At 34.0% G+C, this 18,444-nt stretch overlaps 1 protein-coding gene across 9 annotated transcripts in view; it reads left to right on the forward strand.

Moving 5' to 3' along the window:
- The first annotated feature begins 5,088 nt into the window (after window positions 1-5,088).
- Window positions 5,089-18,444, forward strand: part of LOC144979915 (carbohydrate sulfotransferase 1-like) — a 59,458-nt gene continuing 46,102 nt past the window's right edge. For 2 of the 9 annotated variants that reach the window (XM_078927184.1, XM_078927190.1), the window contains exons 1-2: window positions 5,091-5,269; window positions 6,205-6,378. The gene's annotated coding sequence lies outside the window, so the exon portion shown is untranslated. Of the gene's footprint in view, window positions 5,270-6,204; window positions 6,379-8,837; window positions 8,930-10,968; window positions 11,130-18,444 lie in introns of those variants that run through there. The other 7 variants (XM_078927183.1, XM_078927185.1, XM_078927192.1 and 4 more) reach the window with 6 other exon arrangements.

The following is an 18,444-nucleotide window of genomic DNA, read 5'->3' on the forward strand; positions in this document are numbered from 1 at the left end:
AATAATAATAACAATAATAATAATAATAATAATAATAATAAATAATAATAATAATAATAATAATAATAATAATATAATAATAATAATAATAATAATAATAATAATAATAATAATAATAATAATAATAATAATAATAATAATAATAATAATAATAATAATAATAATAATAATAATAATAATAATAATGATAATAATAATAATAATAATAATAATAATAGTAATAACAACAACAACAACAATAATAATAATAATAATAATAATAATAATAATAATAATAATAATAATAATAATAAAATAATAATAATAATAATAATAATAATAATAATAATAATAATAATAATAATATAATAGTAAATAATAATAATAATAATGAAATATTAACATAATAATGATAATAAAATAATAATAATAATAATAATATAATAATAATAATAATAATAATAATAATAATAATAATAATAATAATAATAATAATAATGGTGATGATGATGATGATGATGATGATGATAATGAGGATGATGATGATGATGATGATAATAATAATGCTGAAAACTTATATTGCGCTATAACTCCGAGACACCATACTCTAAGCGCTAAACTATAGTGACATTCGTCACTACCACTACTTCAACTACTACTATTACTAATACTACTGTAAGCACTACGATTACAATTACTATTACCATTTCCATTACTGCTACTACTACAACAAAAACAACTTTACAAACAACATTTTTCTCATTCAAATTTCTTTTGTACATCATAAAATTTAAAGAAAATGGACAGTGTGTTGTATGTAAGAGCATATTTTGCTAATGAAAATATGTATCGCAAAAATTTTACTGCCATTAGATCTATGTCTGAGTAATAAAAATCTATTTTGTGTTAGTTGGGTGTGAAGTTTTGGGGAAAATCTTGAAAATGGCTGGTAAGGAGAAAGTTAAGCGCTATCCATTTCCATTCCTACAGCGGATCCAGTAGGAGATAGTTACGAATGGGTGAACACTAGTCACTTACGGATATAGATATGCATGCATATTACTCATGCGTTAAATATGGTAAGTACGTTTGTTGGGAATCAATAAATTGAACGGGTTTTCGTGAAATTTATCGTACGTCGTGTTTTTAACGCCTTAATAGTAAGTTTTAACCCTTTAATAGTAAGTTTTAACCCCGTAATAGTAAGTTTTAACCCCTTAATAGTAAGTTTTAACGCCTTAATAGTAAGTTTTAACCCCTTAATAGTAAGTTTTAACCCCGTAATAGTAAGTTTTAACCCCTTAATAGTAAGTTTTAACCCCTTAATAGTAAGTTTTAACCCCTTAATAGTAAGTTTTAACCCCTTAATAGTAAGTTTTAACGCCTTAATAGTAAGTTTCAACCCCTTAATAGTAAGTTTTAACCCCTTAATAGTAAGTTTTAACCCCTTAATAGTAAGTTACCCCATGACAATATATTATGGTAAAATGAAGAACTACCCCCTATTCGTACTCGGAAGCGATTTTGATACCCTGTGATGGTAGTATATATATATATAGGGTGCGAGAAAATAAAAGGCCCCACTTTGGAGATCTGTCATTTTAAAAGTAATAGTAGTAGATACGTGTCCTTTTGACACAATAATTATTTATTATGTAATAATAGTGCCCATAGCCATGTGAAATTTCGAATACAATGGACAAGTAGTTATTATTTTACAAGACTTTATAAAAACGTACCCTAAAAACATAATATCAAAGTTGCGTCAGGATTTCAAAAAGCTCATACGTGATCAGTCGAACCGCCGTTTTGTTACTCACGTAGCAATTGAACGACGAATATCATCAATAGTTACTCTGTCCCAAGCATCCTGGATTGCTGCTTTCAATAGCTCTTCATCGAATACTTTTTGTCTGTCCTTGTACACAATGTTTGACATTATGGCCCAAATGCTGTAATCCATAGGATTTAAATCAAGGCTCATGGGAGGCCATTCATCTTTTGTTATGAATTTAATTTTGTTTTCCACTAAGAATGTTTGTGTCGATCTACATGTGTGGGATGTAGCCCAGTCTTGTTGGAAAATAAACGAATTATCAGGATACAGTGTTAAGTAATCTGGTAACAGTTTTTCCTTAAGCAGTACCGTATAATTTAGTGCATTCACTTTTGTTGTTTTGGTATCGATGACATGGAGACGGGTTTTGCCGTTCCAACTAATCCCTCCCAAACCATATTTTTTTTGAGAACCGATTACTCTCGTGGTAAAGTCTATCCAGTGAAATGTCAGTTTTTCTACTACCGTACACAACTTCATTATTAATGTTATTCTTGCAAGTTCAATCGTGAAGTCTTTTTCGTCAGTAAAAATGATATGCTTAACGTCGTTGTGGGTGAATTTGTCTAGTAAAGCTCTTGCTCGTGTTTTTCGTTTTCTCTTGACGTTTTCAGACTTTCTGCTGGTTTTGATTCGCTTGGAGGGCCGGAGATTAAGATCTTTTTTATAAGCTTTCGTACGGAAAAGTGACTTATGCCCAGGACACCAACAACTTCACGAGTAGAGAGATGGGATCCAGTATTGTCTTCTTGAGACAGTAAAGCATCTTCCACAAAGTCGATGAACGGCCACCATTTTTTTCTATGAATTCTTTTCGTACTTTTGTGATGATTTTATTGACCGTCCTGAGTGACCAGTTCTTATGTGAAAATTCTCGCACAAACTGTTTACCAGTCCAACCCTTTTCCTGGAATAATGCTTTAAAATCAAATGGCATGGTCATAAATCAATCAGTTTCATAAATTCCAAATCCGTAAAAACAATCCAAATGTTAATCCATGTTGGATATGTAACCATTTTCAATATACTTGGAATATTTCTAAGTCCGTAAAATAATGATTCTTAGTAGGATGTTAGAACTTGCAGCATAATGCAAAAAGTAGAATCCCGATTTGATCAGAAACACTCTAATTTATACTATTGGAAATTGTTCCCACAATTCCTTTAACCAAAGGTCAGTTTATACGCCCAAATAATCAAAGGTCGTACGCCAAATAAACCGTACGCCCAAATAATAAATAACAACTATAAATTGATGCTTTTATCCCCAAATACCAAGTAACACCAATCAAAGAAGAACGTCATTTTCTAGTACTCATTATAATGACCAGTTCTTTAACTTTGGAACATAAAACTATCCTAAACCCGTTAAGAATTGACCATATTTCCATTGAAATCCTAGCGTCGTTAACTTTGCTTCAATATCAATCATGTTTAATGAATAACAACCGAAAATAAAAGCAATCTCCTACAGCTACCCACGCCCATTGTTCTTTCTCATACTGGTCAGGTTTTATTGCCATGTTTTTCTACAAATTCTTGCGTAATCTTCTTGCATAAGATTACTCTCTTTCATCTCTTGGATTCTGTCTTGAGCAGAAAAAAAATCAATCTTACATTTTCTCTTTAAAATCTGAAAAGGTGTGTATGAAACAGTGTCAGACAGAGCAGAAAGAAAAATACAAGACCTTCCCCCCCCCCCCCCCCCCCCCTGTCCCCAAAACTCAGACCTCTTGTGGTCGGTAATAGTACTCTGGCAGATTGATCTTTTCCTTTGTGTTTTGTGGGGGGGGGGGGGGGGGGGGGGGGGGGGGGGGGGGGGGGGGGGGGGGAGCCTCTGTTGCTGACCATATGTTGCCTTGAAATTAAATTACAGATAGTTCAAAGATGACGTCACTCAGGTCTTTATATATTTTTTTTTGCCATCCCCGTAATTCTCACTAAACTGTATTAACCAGACTATAAACCTTCAAGGTTACACACAGTTTTGTGTGTTGGCCAGTTTTACTTCGGGTGGCAATGTTGTGAACTTCTTAGCCAAGTGCATACTATCTATAGGCGGTCAGTCAATATCATTTCATCCTCACGCTCAGCCCTCACTTACGAGATTGATGTGCCCTTATGTCATAAGTGATTGGTTAGATGGGACACCGTTTTGGTTTTTGATTTCTATTAAGTACCCAGTAACTGGATGTGTTTATTGGATTGTTACTATCATCTCATATCTACGGGGTGATAGAGCGTTGAGGCCGAATGGTTTAGGACATGCACTGTTGTCAGCGAGGTTCCGTGTTCGAGTCTACTTAAGACACTTTCATTTTACTTCTTTTCCTCGGGCTCCGTCCATCAATCCAACCATCTATCTATCTATCTATCTTTCCGTCCATCCATCCATTCCTCCATCTATCTTATTTATCTGTCTGTCAACCATCCGTCCATCTATCTATCCATCCATCTATCTATCCATCCATCTATCTATCCATCCTTCTATCTATCCATCCATTCATATGTCCATCCATCTACCTATCTATCAACAATCCGTCCATCTATCTATGAACCACCCATCTATCTATCCGTCCACCTATTCATCCATCCATCCTTTTTTCTATCTATCTTTATATCTATCTATCTATCTATCTGTCTATACACCCACACATCAATCAATCCATCTATGTAACTATCTATTATTTTAATATTTACCACAATGTCTGACTCCAACATTGTGGTAAATATTAAAATAATAATTCGCTCCATTGCTACATGTCGAGCACTATTCGTACCATATTTGTATCCAACACGATTCAATATCTATCTATCTATCTATCTATCTATCTATCTATCTATCTATCTATCTATCTATCTATCTATCTATCTATCTATCTATCTATCTATCCACCCATCGATCCATCCATCCACCCATTCATCTATCTGTCAATCCATCAATCTATGTTTCTATCTACCTATCTATCTGTCCAACACGACTCAGTCCTCCTCCCCCCCCCCCCCCCCCTCCCCTATTTTATTTCTCTATTCATATTACTCTGTCTCTCTCTCTCTTTTTTCTCCCTCTCTCTGCCCCTCTCTCTCTCTCTCTCTCTCTCTCTCTCTCTCTCTCTCTCTCTCTCTCTCTCTCATTCCAACTACCTCTCACTTTTCTCCCACTCCTCCTACACCCCCCCCCCCCAAACCACTCCATGTACGCTGCAATCACACCTCCCCATCTATCTGTTCCCCCTCGTCGCGCGCGCACGCTCGGTTCTCTGGCCTGACATAAAACAAACCATAACGCAGATAGATAAACACAGGATTTTATTAATGAATTCCGACTTTGCCTGTAAACTGATTACTGACCGTGCACCACCACAGAGGAACGAGTCCCACTGGTTGGAGGTAACCAACTACTTGTACTACCTACGATCGAGGCAGTTAGTGATTACTACTACTATTATCGAGGTATTTCAGGACTACTACTACTACTACTACTACTACTACTACTACTACTACTACTACTACTACTACAACTACTACTACTACTACTACTACTACTACTACTACTACTACTACTACTACTACCACTACTACTACTACTACTACTACTACCACTACTACTACCACTACTACTACTACTACTACTACTACTACTACTACTACTACTACTACTACTACAACAATAACTACTGCGACTGCTACTGCTATCTAGGCAGTTAGAACAGGACTACTAATTCTACTTCCAAATGTACTAAGCGAAAAGTGAAGTTGAAAAGTTACGGATTGAAACAGTACGATCATTAGACGTTTTGGGTCAAAACCCTGCGCCAGCAAAATAATGAACTTAGGAAAGTTGACCATAAATTAAACAAAACCGTTCCTCTGCTTACTGTTTTACTGACGAAGGGATTACACTGCAACGTTCTTGTATACTTTAGTTCAACATTCCTCTGTTTATTGTTTTACTGACAAATGTTTGCACCCGAAACGTCTATATTTTTTTCATATTGCCTATTTCAATCCGAGGCCTGTCCATTTTCAGCTTTCTGTTAGTATCTTGACAACCAGGCGTTCCCACTACCGCTGTCTACTTCGTAGTTTTACTATTGTTAAATCTAACTGAAAGGGAGTCTTCTGTGTTTATTTGCCCCTTCATAAAACAAAATGAGATTAATCATGAGTAAGATTGAGAAGCAGATAGTCTCTTTATTGGATTGCTGGATGCCCAGCTGGCTGGTTAAAATCTGAAAAATAAGGTATTCATGAAATAGTCCCAGAAAACGCTGAAAGTAAACACACGCATTTTTTAATATGATTTGTTTTTTCCTTTGTTCCGGGAATTCAGAAATTTAATTTTACACCTGTGCCTTTTTCGTTTCCCCCTTAATATCTCACTTGAGTTGGTGTTAATCCAGTTCATCATGATAATTGTGATGTTGTTGATGATCTTGTGGAAGTTGTGATTTTTCTTGTACGTGGACGTTATAGTGAATAATGTGAATGGACAGTGTATATAATTATATCGTCCGTCTGGAGTTGATTATCTTAACCAGGATTCGTGGTCAGTAATTGAAGTAAGTGCTACTTTCTTGTTCGTGTTATTATTATTATTATTATTATTATTATTATTATTATTATTATTATTATTATTATTATTGTTATTATTATTATTGTTATTATTGTTATTATTATTATTATTATTATTATTATTATTATTATTATTATTATTATTGTTATTATTATTGTTATTATTATTATGATTATTATTATTATTATTATCATTATTATCATCTTCGTTTTTTCATCGTCTTCCTCTTTTTCCTCCTTCACCTCCTTCTCCTCCTACTCCATCTGCTTCTCCTCATCATCATCATTATGATGATTATCATTATCAACAACAACTATACTTCTACCAAAAAAAAAACAACAAAACAAACAAAAACAAAACAAGTCGAATTCAATTTACTAAAACTATAAAAACAACAATCATGAAATAATGGTGCTCAAATCTATTAAAAGAGAGGAAGATTACAACGCACGGAACAGATCCGGAAATCTCAATGAAAATAGTGAATCTATAAATGCTTTATGAGTCTATTAAGATAATTACTGAACGGCTGTACCCTGAACCCCCCCCCCCCCCCCCCCCCCCTTTCCAAAAAAAGAAACCCAAAAAATTCAAAACACAAAACATTTGTCATATCAGCATGAACCTTTTGCTTATAATTGATTTTGAGCATTAGCCAATTATGTGCGATGAGTTTAGGTAAAATACTCGTCAGCATCCGCCAGCCGGAAAGAACGTACCAAACAACGCAAACTGCGTGTAACTATTACTATTTTAAAAAATAAATTAAAATTGAGCTTTATATAGCGCAATATCCACCAAATGTGCTCAAAGCGCTTTACAAGGGGTCCCTGGCCAACAGCAACATTTTACATGAAGGACGGGACATGACGCCTGTTAGGCGATATTAAAATTTTTCGGACAAAGACAACGCTGTTAACGGCCAGGTACTCATTTTACACCTGAGTACGGTGAGAGAATGTGAGTAAAAATCCTTTTCCAAGGACTCAATTATGCGCTGAGCGCGAGGCTCGAACCCAGGACCTTCCGATCCGAAAGCGAGTGTCATACCACTAGACCACATAGCCGCACAATACAATATGAATACTTTATATTCTGATTGAAAAAAAAATCAATGAGTACTCCTTTTCCTCCTGCTCCTCCTCTTCATCCTCCTCCTCTTCCTCCTTCTTCTCTTACTCCTCCTCCTCCTCCTCCTCCTCCTCCTCCTCCTCCTCCTCCTCCTCCTCCTCTTCCTCCTTTTTCTCTTACTCCTCCTTCTCCTTCTGCATTTCCTCTTCCTCTTCCTTATCTTTCTCCTTCTCCTTCTCCTTTTCCTCCTCCTCACCCTACTCCCCCACCTCCTTCTGCTTCCCCTTCTTCTTTTCCATTATGAATATTTCAAGGTGATTCACAGCCCAGTTAGTAACGTAATGAGCATGAGCAGTTCCATGAGACTTAATGGCTATTAACATTAACAGAATAACAAAATACACGAGTCCAAGCGACTCCATGATATTGATCCACTATTTGTTCGATGTACTCCTGTGTCAAATATCCTAAGTGTCACTTACCGTGTCTCTAACACACACACACACACACACACACACACACACACACACACACACACACACATATATATATATATATATATATATATATATATATAATATTTCAAGTCTAATTTTGATCAACTTCTACAATATTGTTTCTCTTGAAATATTTTATATTGAGCTCCTTTTATCAAAAAGTTGAGCATTTTTATTTCATGGTTTTTATTTACACACACACACACACGCGCGCGCAGACACACGATAATAATAATAATAATAATAATAATAATAATAATAATAATAATAATAATAATAATAATAATAATAATAATAATAATAATAATAATAATAATAATAATAATCATCATCATCATCATAATAATAATAATAATAATCAAAATCATAATAATGATAATAATAATAATAATAATAATAATAATAATAATAATAATAATAATAATAATAATAATAATAATAATAATAATAATAATAATAACAACAACTTCCAACAACATTTTCTGACACAGCGGACACCATTTGAAATGAGGACGTTAACATAGGGTGTCCTTCGATTCAATGCATTTTTTTAAAACTCTCTACCCGTTCCTTATTCAAATAAACATTATATCTATACATTTTATGACCCCTTCCATACCAGTCGATTTCAATGGGTCTCAGAACCAAGTCTTTGGGGGACAGGTAAACTCTCTCGATTGGCGATTTGATTGATCCCACTTTTAAGAAAACCGGTAGACCGTAAAATACAAATATGTAAATTTAAATATTCTTGTATTATATATATATATATATATATATATATATATATATATATATATATATATATATATATATATATATATAAAATAATATAAGGATTCTTATTTTATATTAGCTCTAACCAACGTTATCGAGCATTCGCGTACCTACAAGTACCCACCAACACTCATATATATATATTAAAAAGTTGGACTGAAAACTCGTACTTCAAATTTTGAATGATATTTCGTACGTATCGAGTGTGCTGTTGGCTTGGGACCCCTTGTAAATCGCTTTGAGCACGTTTAGTGGCTATTGTTTAATATAAAAGCTTTTTTTATGGGTTTTTTTCTGCGTTGACTGGCACTGCTTCATACACACCGTACTTTGTGTTGTTATAGTTATAGATTTTAAAATCGTCGAAAAGCTTACTAAAACTGCTATAAAATAAATGCTCGATCGTCAGTTTTTGGGTTATTTGTTCATATTTTAACTATCGGAACAATGGTGGACGCCCTTATGAAATACTTCTCCGACGAGCATAAAAGTGTATCCAGAGGAGAAAAAATCATTATAAATCTGATCATGTTTTGATGTTTATACATTCTGATCACATGACATGTGAAAAAAGTTCTAGCCAGCATAAAGAATAAAAAGTCCCGATTTTCTTTGTTTAGAACCAAGCTGCTCGTTGTTGGGAGGACGTGACATCAGACTATTGAATGCTATTTAATTCCTTTGTTATAATTGACAGTCACAGAGAGCGACAAATTTGCCTTGTGATGTATTTGAATAGGGGAAAAAAAAGATGGATTATTCTCGATGTTAACAAATTCAACGGACCATATGATTTGTTAATAATCGTGTTAGGTTATAATACAATGGAAAAAAAAAGCAAGACGGTAGATAATATTTACACTGAGAAAAGTTAATGGTAAATAAGAATCAAAATTCTCTTCAAAGCAAATTTTTTGATACTTAAGTTTATTAAAGATCAGTGCTAAATATGTGACCCATCGTTTCGAAGTGGTTTTATGCTGGGGTAAAAAAAAAAGATGACACAAATTGAAATCCTAGTTGTAAAAGCCCTGGACATTTTCCTTCCATTCCATCAGGTCTTTCGTGTCTTTGTAAGGCTATGTGGTCTAGTGGTATGACACTCGCTGTCGGAACCGAAAATCCTGGGTTCGAGCCTCGCTCGGCGCATAGTTGAGTCCTTGGAAAAGGCTCTTTACTCACATTATCTCACCGTACTCAGGTGTAAAATGAGTACCTGGCCGTTAACAGCGTTGTCTCTCTCGAAAAAAAAATAAGTGTAATATCGCCTAACAGGCCTCATGTCTGGTCCTGCATATTAAGTATAGCCGTTGGCTAAGGTCACATTGTAAAGCGTGTTGAGCACGTTTAGTGAATATCGCGTAACCGAAGAGTGTGTTTCGTTTCGTAAACGTCAAAGGCTAACATTGTCTAATTTTTATAATCATTACTTATAACCGATGTTTTAAAAAAATCTAGATTCAATCCCACATAATGCCGATTTGTTAGGGTGGGTAACAGTTCTAATAATTATAGTTTATGACATTATATTATTGTGCTTAGTTTAATGTTTACATTACCAAAAAAAAATTAAAAAAATAATAATAATCTAGAGATGTCTAAATGAGTCAATAATATTTGTAGTGAAGTAAAAGGAGATTAAACATGACTTTTATAAAAGATACAACACTAAGTAAACGACGTTTCGGCGTTTAGCCTTTTTCAGGTAAACGAAGATAAGATAATGCAAATGTAATATAACATGGTTATTTCCTTTTCTTATCTAAGTTTACCTGAAGAAGGCTAAATTCCGAAACGTCGTTTACTTTTTGTTGTATCTTTTATGATTATTATGAGTATTTTTTACTCCCTTCATGTTACTATACATTTTGATATGTAAAATGTTTGGCATTTCCAACTGAACAATCTCACTGTCGTAATCCGGAAAACAACAACAACAAAAAAATTATTTGGCCAGAAAACTTGTATTTCAAACATCTATCAATTAAAATGACCTTCATCTTATCAAAAAACGCTTAAAACTGGGACTTCTTTGAAGTCATCTTTGAAGTCTCAGGCTTGAGAGTTTTTGTTGTTTTGGGTTTTTTTTATTTGTCAAGATGAGGTTTATTTTAATCGATCGATATTTGAAATACGAGTTTTCTGGCCAATTCTTTAATAATGTGTTTATCCGTGGACGTGGATTATACGAGTAGCATAATATAAAGCCGAATCCGAATGATATTATAGCTGTATGCATTCAGCCTTTCTTTTAAATTGTTATAGACTCTATAAGTATAAGTTTTAAAATGGGAGGATCCAGGAGTGTTCAATTCGACTGGTGGATTGTATAATTTAATATCGAAGTGCGTGTTTCCAAAGGAAATAATAAACAAAAACAAAACAAAACAAGGTTGGTTGTTTATTTGTTGAGATAGCTTAGTGAAGGATATTAATCGTAAACTATGGAATTGAAAAGGTACAAAGACACACACACACACACACATATATATTATATATATATATATATATATATATATATATATATATATATACATATATATATATAATATGGATAAGTAAACGAATAAATCGATTAATAGATATATAGATAGATAGATAGATAGATAGATATGTAGATAGATAGATAGATAGATAGATAGATAGATAGATAGATAGATAGATAGATAGATAGATTGACTGATTGAAAAATAGATTGATTGGTAAATAGACTTATTGATTGATAGATATACAGATAGATAGGTATATATATATATATATATATATATATATATATATATATATATATATATATAGATTGATAGATAGATAAAAAGGTAGATAGATAGATAGATGGATGGAGTGATATATTAGACAGATGAAAGTATAGATAAATAAATTCATAGATTGATAAAAAAGATTGAAATATAAACATAAAGATAGATAAAGAGATAGTTAAATATTTAGATAGATCGATAAGTATGGCCATAATATGGCCATAGAGATAGTATAGTAATAAAATGGATAGGATGCTCAATGGATGTTCAGATAAAGAGACGGACAGACGGGAACATAGGTTGGTAGAAAATTGGAATGTAAGATTAATCAGGCGAATATATGAACAAAGATAAAAGAACCTCTTTCACGGTGTACTTGGATATCGTAGTGATTCACTCCCGCTGGCTTTGGGAGATCGGATGCAAAAAACAATATTATTATTATTTTTTCTCTTTTAAATCTGGGTCACGAAACAGGCAAAGCAGCTCTGATAGTTTTGCAGCGTAACGTACGGAGGAATACACATACACATACATACACACACACACACACACACACATACACATACACAAACATATAAAGATACTATGCGCTTTGCCAAGAAACTCACAACATTGCCATCCGGAAATATAACGGACCAACACACAATACTATGTGTAACGTTTAGTGAGAGTTACTCATGGATGGCAAAAAAAAAAAACAAAAAAAAAAAAACAAAAAAAAAAAAACAACCAAACCCCCCCCCCCCCCAAAAAAAAAAGAAAAAAAAAAACAAACAAAAAAAACCAACTATCGACATCACCCGGGATCGATCTCCGTCCAATCATTGCATGTGAAAACTAGTAAGTGCTCTATAGACTGAGCTATCGGGGCTCCCGATTGCATAGTATTATTAGATAACACGTTACAAAACAACACAGCAGCTGAATTGGTCTAACTCAAATGGCACATTCGTATCGTCAAGGGCAATAATAATAATTTTAAAAAAATATTAGTCCTATCTCTCTATATTATTCATTGAAATGCTTGGAATTGAATGGAAACGTGTAATTATGTCATCGTGATAGAGAATTAGGAATAGACGTCTAAATAGAAATACAATGTTTATGATGTTGTCGTGTAGGAATGAATGGAGTGGGCGGGTAACTCAGACAGTGGAATGTTTATTGAAATGTAACCCATCGCCTCGAAATGGTATTATCAATTGGGAAGGGTCTAAGTGGTAAACATTGAATCTTGGACCCAGGACTAGAATATTCTATCTATATAAGACGGCATACGTTTTCCTTTTTAAATCATTAAATAGATGACTCTATATATATATATATATATATATATATATATATATATATATATATATATATATATATATATATATAATATATATATATATATATATATATATATATATATATATATATATATATATATATATATATATATATAATATATACACCATAATAGTCTCGACACCAAAACATCACAGGAAGTAAGTATGAAACAACACACAATCATAAACAACAATAACTATTACACACACACACTTCCCGTAGATTGTCCTAGTGACATGAAACAGAACTGTAGAAGTTAAACAATAATAATTATATTTGAAATGTTTATATATATATATATATATATATATATATATATATATATATATAATATATATATATATATAAATATATATATATATATATATATATATATATATATATATATATATATATTTATATATATACTTAACGTGTAGGACGAGACATAGTGCCTGTTAGGCGATGTTGCATTTCACTTTCCGAGAGAGAAACGCTGTTTACGACTAGGTACATATTTTGCACGTGAGGACGATGAGAAAATAATATATGAGTAAAGATCCTTTTCCAAGGACTCAACTATACGCCGCTCAGAGCGGGACTTGAAATTGGACTTTTCGATCAGCAGGCGAGTGTGGCACCACTAGACCATATAGCCGCACATAAATGTAACCTAGGCCTCGAAAAAATATTCATTCGGACGGGCCGAAGTGGTGAACATTGAATTATAACGCTACATATTCAATTATATTATCAATAAGATTTATGTGGGACAGCGTAGCTCAGCGGTACAGTCTTTGCTTCGTACCCGAAAGGTACCGAGTTCGATCACCCGCAACTGCGCGATGTGGCCTTGTGCAAGTCACCTCGCCCTAGCTCAGTTTGCGGCTCTGCACTGCGGCTAACGTCTGGGTTATTTCAGTATTCCCTTGGAATAGACCCTAGAGATAAATTCCACCTCTAGGATGAATAAAGGGAATTTTATTTGATTTATATTTTCATTTTATGCAAAAAGTTTTTGTTTTATAAATTACAATCTCACACAATAGAAACCGCCTTTTATGAGTTTATTTTTGTTGTTGTCATTAACTTAATTGCCGATCTTAGAAGAGTAACTGGGGTCCCGATAGCTCAGTCGGTAGAGCACTCGCTTCACACGCAGATCGATCCTAGGGTGCAGTCGAGATTTATACTGACCACTACTTGATAAAGGCTAAAGGCCGAAACGTCGTTTGTTTTGTTTTTGTTCCCTTTTTATATATGAGTCTCTTTACTCCCTTTATCTTTCTCTCCATTTTAATCGGCAAACCACGTCCTCAAATATCCAATAAGCAAAACTTTAGGTTAAAAAAACCCCAAACAAAACAAGGTCGAAATGTTAACTTGAACAAATTTATTTAGAAAAAAAAAGTGAACAAAACAAACATTGAGGCAATTAACACATCAGAGAAGGCAGGTATTTCTGTAATTGGTTGAGTAATTACATTAACATCTCTAAAGGCATACAAATGAAAAATACATAAGTTTATTCCAGCCGGGCAAATGCGCTCAACGTTGTATGAGATATTAAGCTGTTAGAAGCTGTGATCCGTGAAAACTGTAAACATAAATAAAGAAAAATGAATTTAACAGCTTTGAAAAAAAAAAATTTTTTTTAAAAACACGGGATGTTTTGGACTCAAAACCCTTCATTAGTTAAAATAAGAATATTAAAAAACAAAAACAAAACATTCTTACATCACTTAAAATCCATAAATACGGCAGAGAAATGTTTGGCTCGGTCGACGTGTACATATATACAGGTCTAACATCCGAACTAGATTATGGGCCTATGTATTTTAACATTGTTGTAATGGACAATATTTTTGTGGCATTTTTTTTTTTTGAGATTTCCATTACAACAATGAGCCTATTAAGAATTGGGTTATTAGACATACAAATAAGTGCATGTCGGGCACGCCAATCTGCACTAAAAAAGGATATTGAAATTGTAAACAAATATATAACCGTTCGCTTGGTAACTAATCACTACTGCTGAATGGAGCGGAATATTAAATTATGCATAAATTTTGGTGCGTAAAAAAAATTAACGAGTAGAATAAAAATCTTATGACGTCATATTTATCAATTATTTGCAGATTTTACTGTTTATATCTTTGCCTGCCAGATGATAATTGATTTGTTCTAACCTTATGGGGTCCCGATAACTCAGCTGGTAGAACCCTCGCTTCACAAACAAAGGGACCGAGATTAATCCCGGGTGCAGTCGAGATATCTTTTTACCTAACGTCCTATCGAAAGGGTAGCAAGAAATTTCTAATGTCCGTTTCACGCTTTAGAAACCGGGATAAACTCTGGCTCCATGGGCGAATGACTCTGAAGGACTACGAATTTCTTACCATATGCGACCTATTTTGTCGAATTTTTCTTTCTATTTTAAAAACAAATTTTTTTATTGTTTTGTTACACGAGTCACGTTTATCCTCAATGTGACCAATCGTATCAGAAAAGTATTTTGTCGGGATGAATGGGACCCCGAATAGTAAATCCAGAATTAAACTGATAAGAAATAGGTCCAGGGTTCGAGTCCCGCTGTGAATGGCGCATAGTTGAGTCCTTGGAAAAGACTCGTTTGTTCTGATATTTTCTCACCATGTTCAGGTGTAATGAGTACCTGTCCATTAACAGCGGTGCCTCTGTCTGAAAAAAAAATTGAAATATCGTCTAAAAGACGTCATGTCTCGTTGTACATGATTAGTGTTACTGTTGGCTAGGTACCCCTTGCAAAGCGATTTGAGCACGTTTAGAGGATATTCCGCTTCTATATAAATGCTCAAGAAATGCTTAAGAAGAAATTGTATTTATTCAACGCTCTATTAATTATAGGTCAACCCCAACTTTCATATTTATGGCTATAGATAGTATGCGCTTGGCTAAGAAGCTCATAACATTGCCATCCGAAAGTATAACGGACCAACACACAAAACTGTGTGTATCCATGAACGTTTATAGTCGGGTTAATACAGTTCAGTGAGCATTACTCATAAACGCGGATGGCAAAAAACAATAACAAAGACCTGAGTGACGTCATCTGCATACTATCTATAAATTCATTTTAGTACCTAATCAAATACTATATTATAGTAACGTTTTGACACGGTGGGTCACCTTTTTTCTTGACATTTTAACTAGTTCATGAAGAAGCCTTTAATTTTGTACGTTCATCTATACTACGCCACTAACATACTACAGATACTATTTTCATGGAATGATATACTTGAAGGGTATCGTAAAAGAAAATTATTATCGCTATAAAACTTCAATTTTATGTTATCGAACTAATATCGTTTACCTATCAAGTAAGTCGATATGATTATGTAATCGTATCTCTATAATGATATAGAGCAGTAAAGTTAGGTGCCCCAAACGTAAACAATAACAAGTTGCTAGTGATTTCCGTTAGGGACCGGAATAATTTACGCACAATATAGGTCTCCCAATTTTGTAGTTTGAGTTGTAGGCAATACACTTTCAGTATTGAAAATATGTTTACATAAAATCTAACAGTTGCAGAAATAATAATATAAGGCTAAATTATTATGAAAATCAGGCTCCGAATAATTCTCGTTTTGTTCACACCAGCGCAATAATTTGCTCTGGTCTAAAAATAGATAGACTGTAACTTTTGATAAATTTTAGAAAATTTTACCTTTTGTTCCATAAAATATCCATATCTAGACATTATTTGATGCATGATCGAGTATTTATGAATATGTGTTTCTTTTGCCACCTAACAGCCAAATTTTAAAGGTTATTTTTTTCTATTATTTACATTGGAACGTGAGCTGTCAAGACAGGAACATGTGGTTTGCCACGTGCTTCTCGACCTTTGTTTACGTTTGGGGCACCTAACTTTACTGCTCTATAGAAGAGTAAAGTTGGTGCAATAAAATAAACATCACGTGACCGGATATTTGACATCAAACGTGACCCAGATTTTTTTATAAATGACCCGAACTATGCTGCAATTGACCTTTAGTAATGTCATGCGCATCCAACCAACTTTTTGTTTACATGTTGCTAAGGCAGCAAACTGAAGTTGGCGCGAATAAATTCAAGCTGTTTACTCCGAGTCTGAGATAGCTAGGGAGGCCACGATCATATTTTTTTATCGCCAAAATACCCCTTCTTTTATTTTATAGGAAAACCATAATCATGGTTCCCCCTCCTCCCGTAAACAAAACCATATCTATGTCCAGGGAAACGAAGATGGTTGCTTGTCTTTGGTTAAGGCGGACCATACTTTTTTTTTACAGCGTATCAAATGATCAAAGTCAAAGCATACGGTCAATGTAACGAAGAGAGTAAATTCGAATCTATCTCCTATCTCTTCGCTCAGATGACCCTTTTGACAGAAGACAACTACTACTTCTACACTATAACTATAACTGCACTACCACTACTGTATTATAACCACTGATACCACAAAACTATAGACTTTTATACTATCTAGAACTAATGGACCGTATGGCTTAGCGGTACGGTTTTCGTCTTGTCACAAAAGTCGAGCAATGCCAATGCTAAGTGTGATCAGTAATAGGATGGGTGACTAATCGTGAAAAATTATACACACATTACCCCACTCGATTGAATGAGTATCTGGCTACAGAAATGGCGGTTAGTGTAGTGACGGTTTAAGTACACAAGGGTCGCCTAACAGGCTGTATGACAAAGAAATATGGTTCCACACGGCTTGTTGAAGTGGGGGATAAATATGAAACATTTTGAAGCGCATTGCTCACGGCTATCTGGAGAAATGCGCTGTATAAATATTCATATTTATGTACTTGGTCCAACGGATACTATTACTATTTCTACTACAAGACCTCTACTACTACTACTACTACTACTATTACTAATAATAATAAGAATAATAATAATAACAATATAATAATAATAACAATAACAATTATTATTGTTGTTGTCAGTATCACCGTTTATTAATGATTTAAAAAAGTGTTAAAGATACTTGCAAAATGTTGGTGTTGTGTGTGTTGTAGTAATCCAGCGACGCAACTCTGTACTGTCTACAACTACAAGAGACGCACAAGACCGTGGCACTAAACATCCCTGGCATGCATTTAGTCAAACAACATGAAAGCAACATTCACGGTAGCGTTAACTACGTCAAAGGCAAAGACAAAACAATAGTGACATACAACCAGGACATGACAGTAAGTGAGGTGGAAATTCTCAGAATTGAAAGCAGACACTTCAATGTGATATTACTGTCAACAAACCTCCACCAACGCCATTCAAGTGGCCAGTTACATCCACCATTAGTGAGAAACCAATGATTGTGATAGGTGACTTTAACTGCCACAGCACCAATGGGGATACAATGAGAACAACAAAGATGGAGATACTGTTGAGGAATGGGCTGACCAATATAATCTGACACTCTTCTATGACGCATGAAGCATCCTTTCCAAGCGCTTGCTGGAGAACAGGCTACAACCCAGACCTTGCATTTGTGTCTTCCAGATATGTCAAAAACTGTCGGCAACCCCATTCCAAAATCAGTATACAGACCTATCGCCATTGAGGTAGGATCAGTCATCTCTACGAGAACAAACAAAT

Source organism: Berghia stephanieae, chromosome 9 (assembly GCF_034508935.2).
Source record: "Berghia stephanieae isolate SIO BIC M18660-M18661 chromosome 9, UCSD_Bste_1.3, whole genome shotgun sequence".
NCBI lineage: Eukaryota > Metazoa > Mollusca > Gastropoda > Nudibranchia > Aeolidiidae > Berghia > Berghia stephanieae.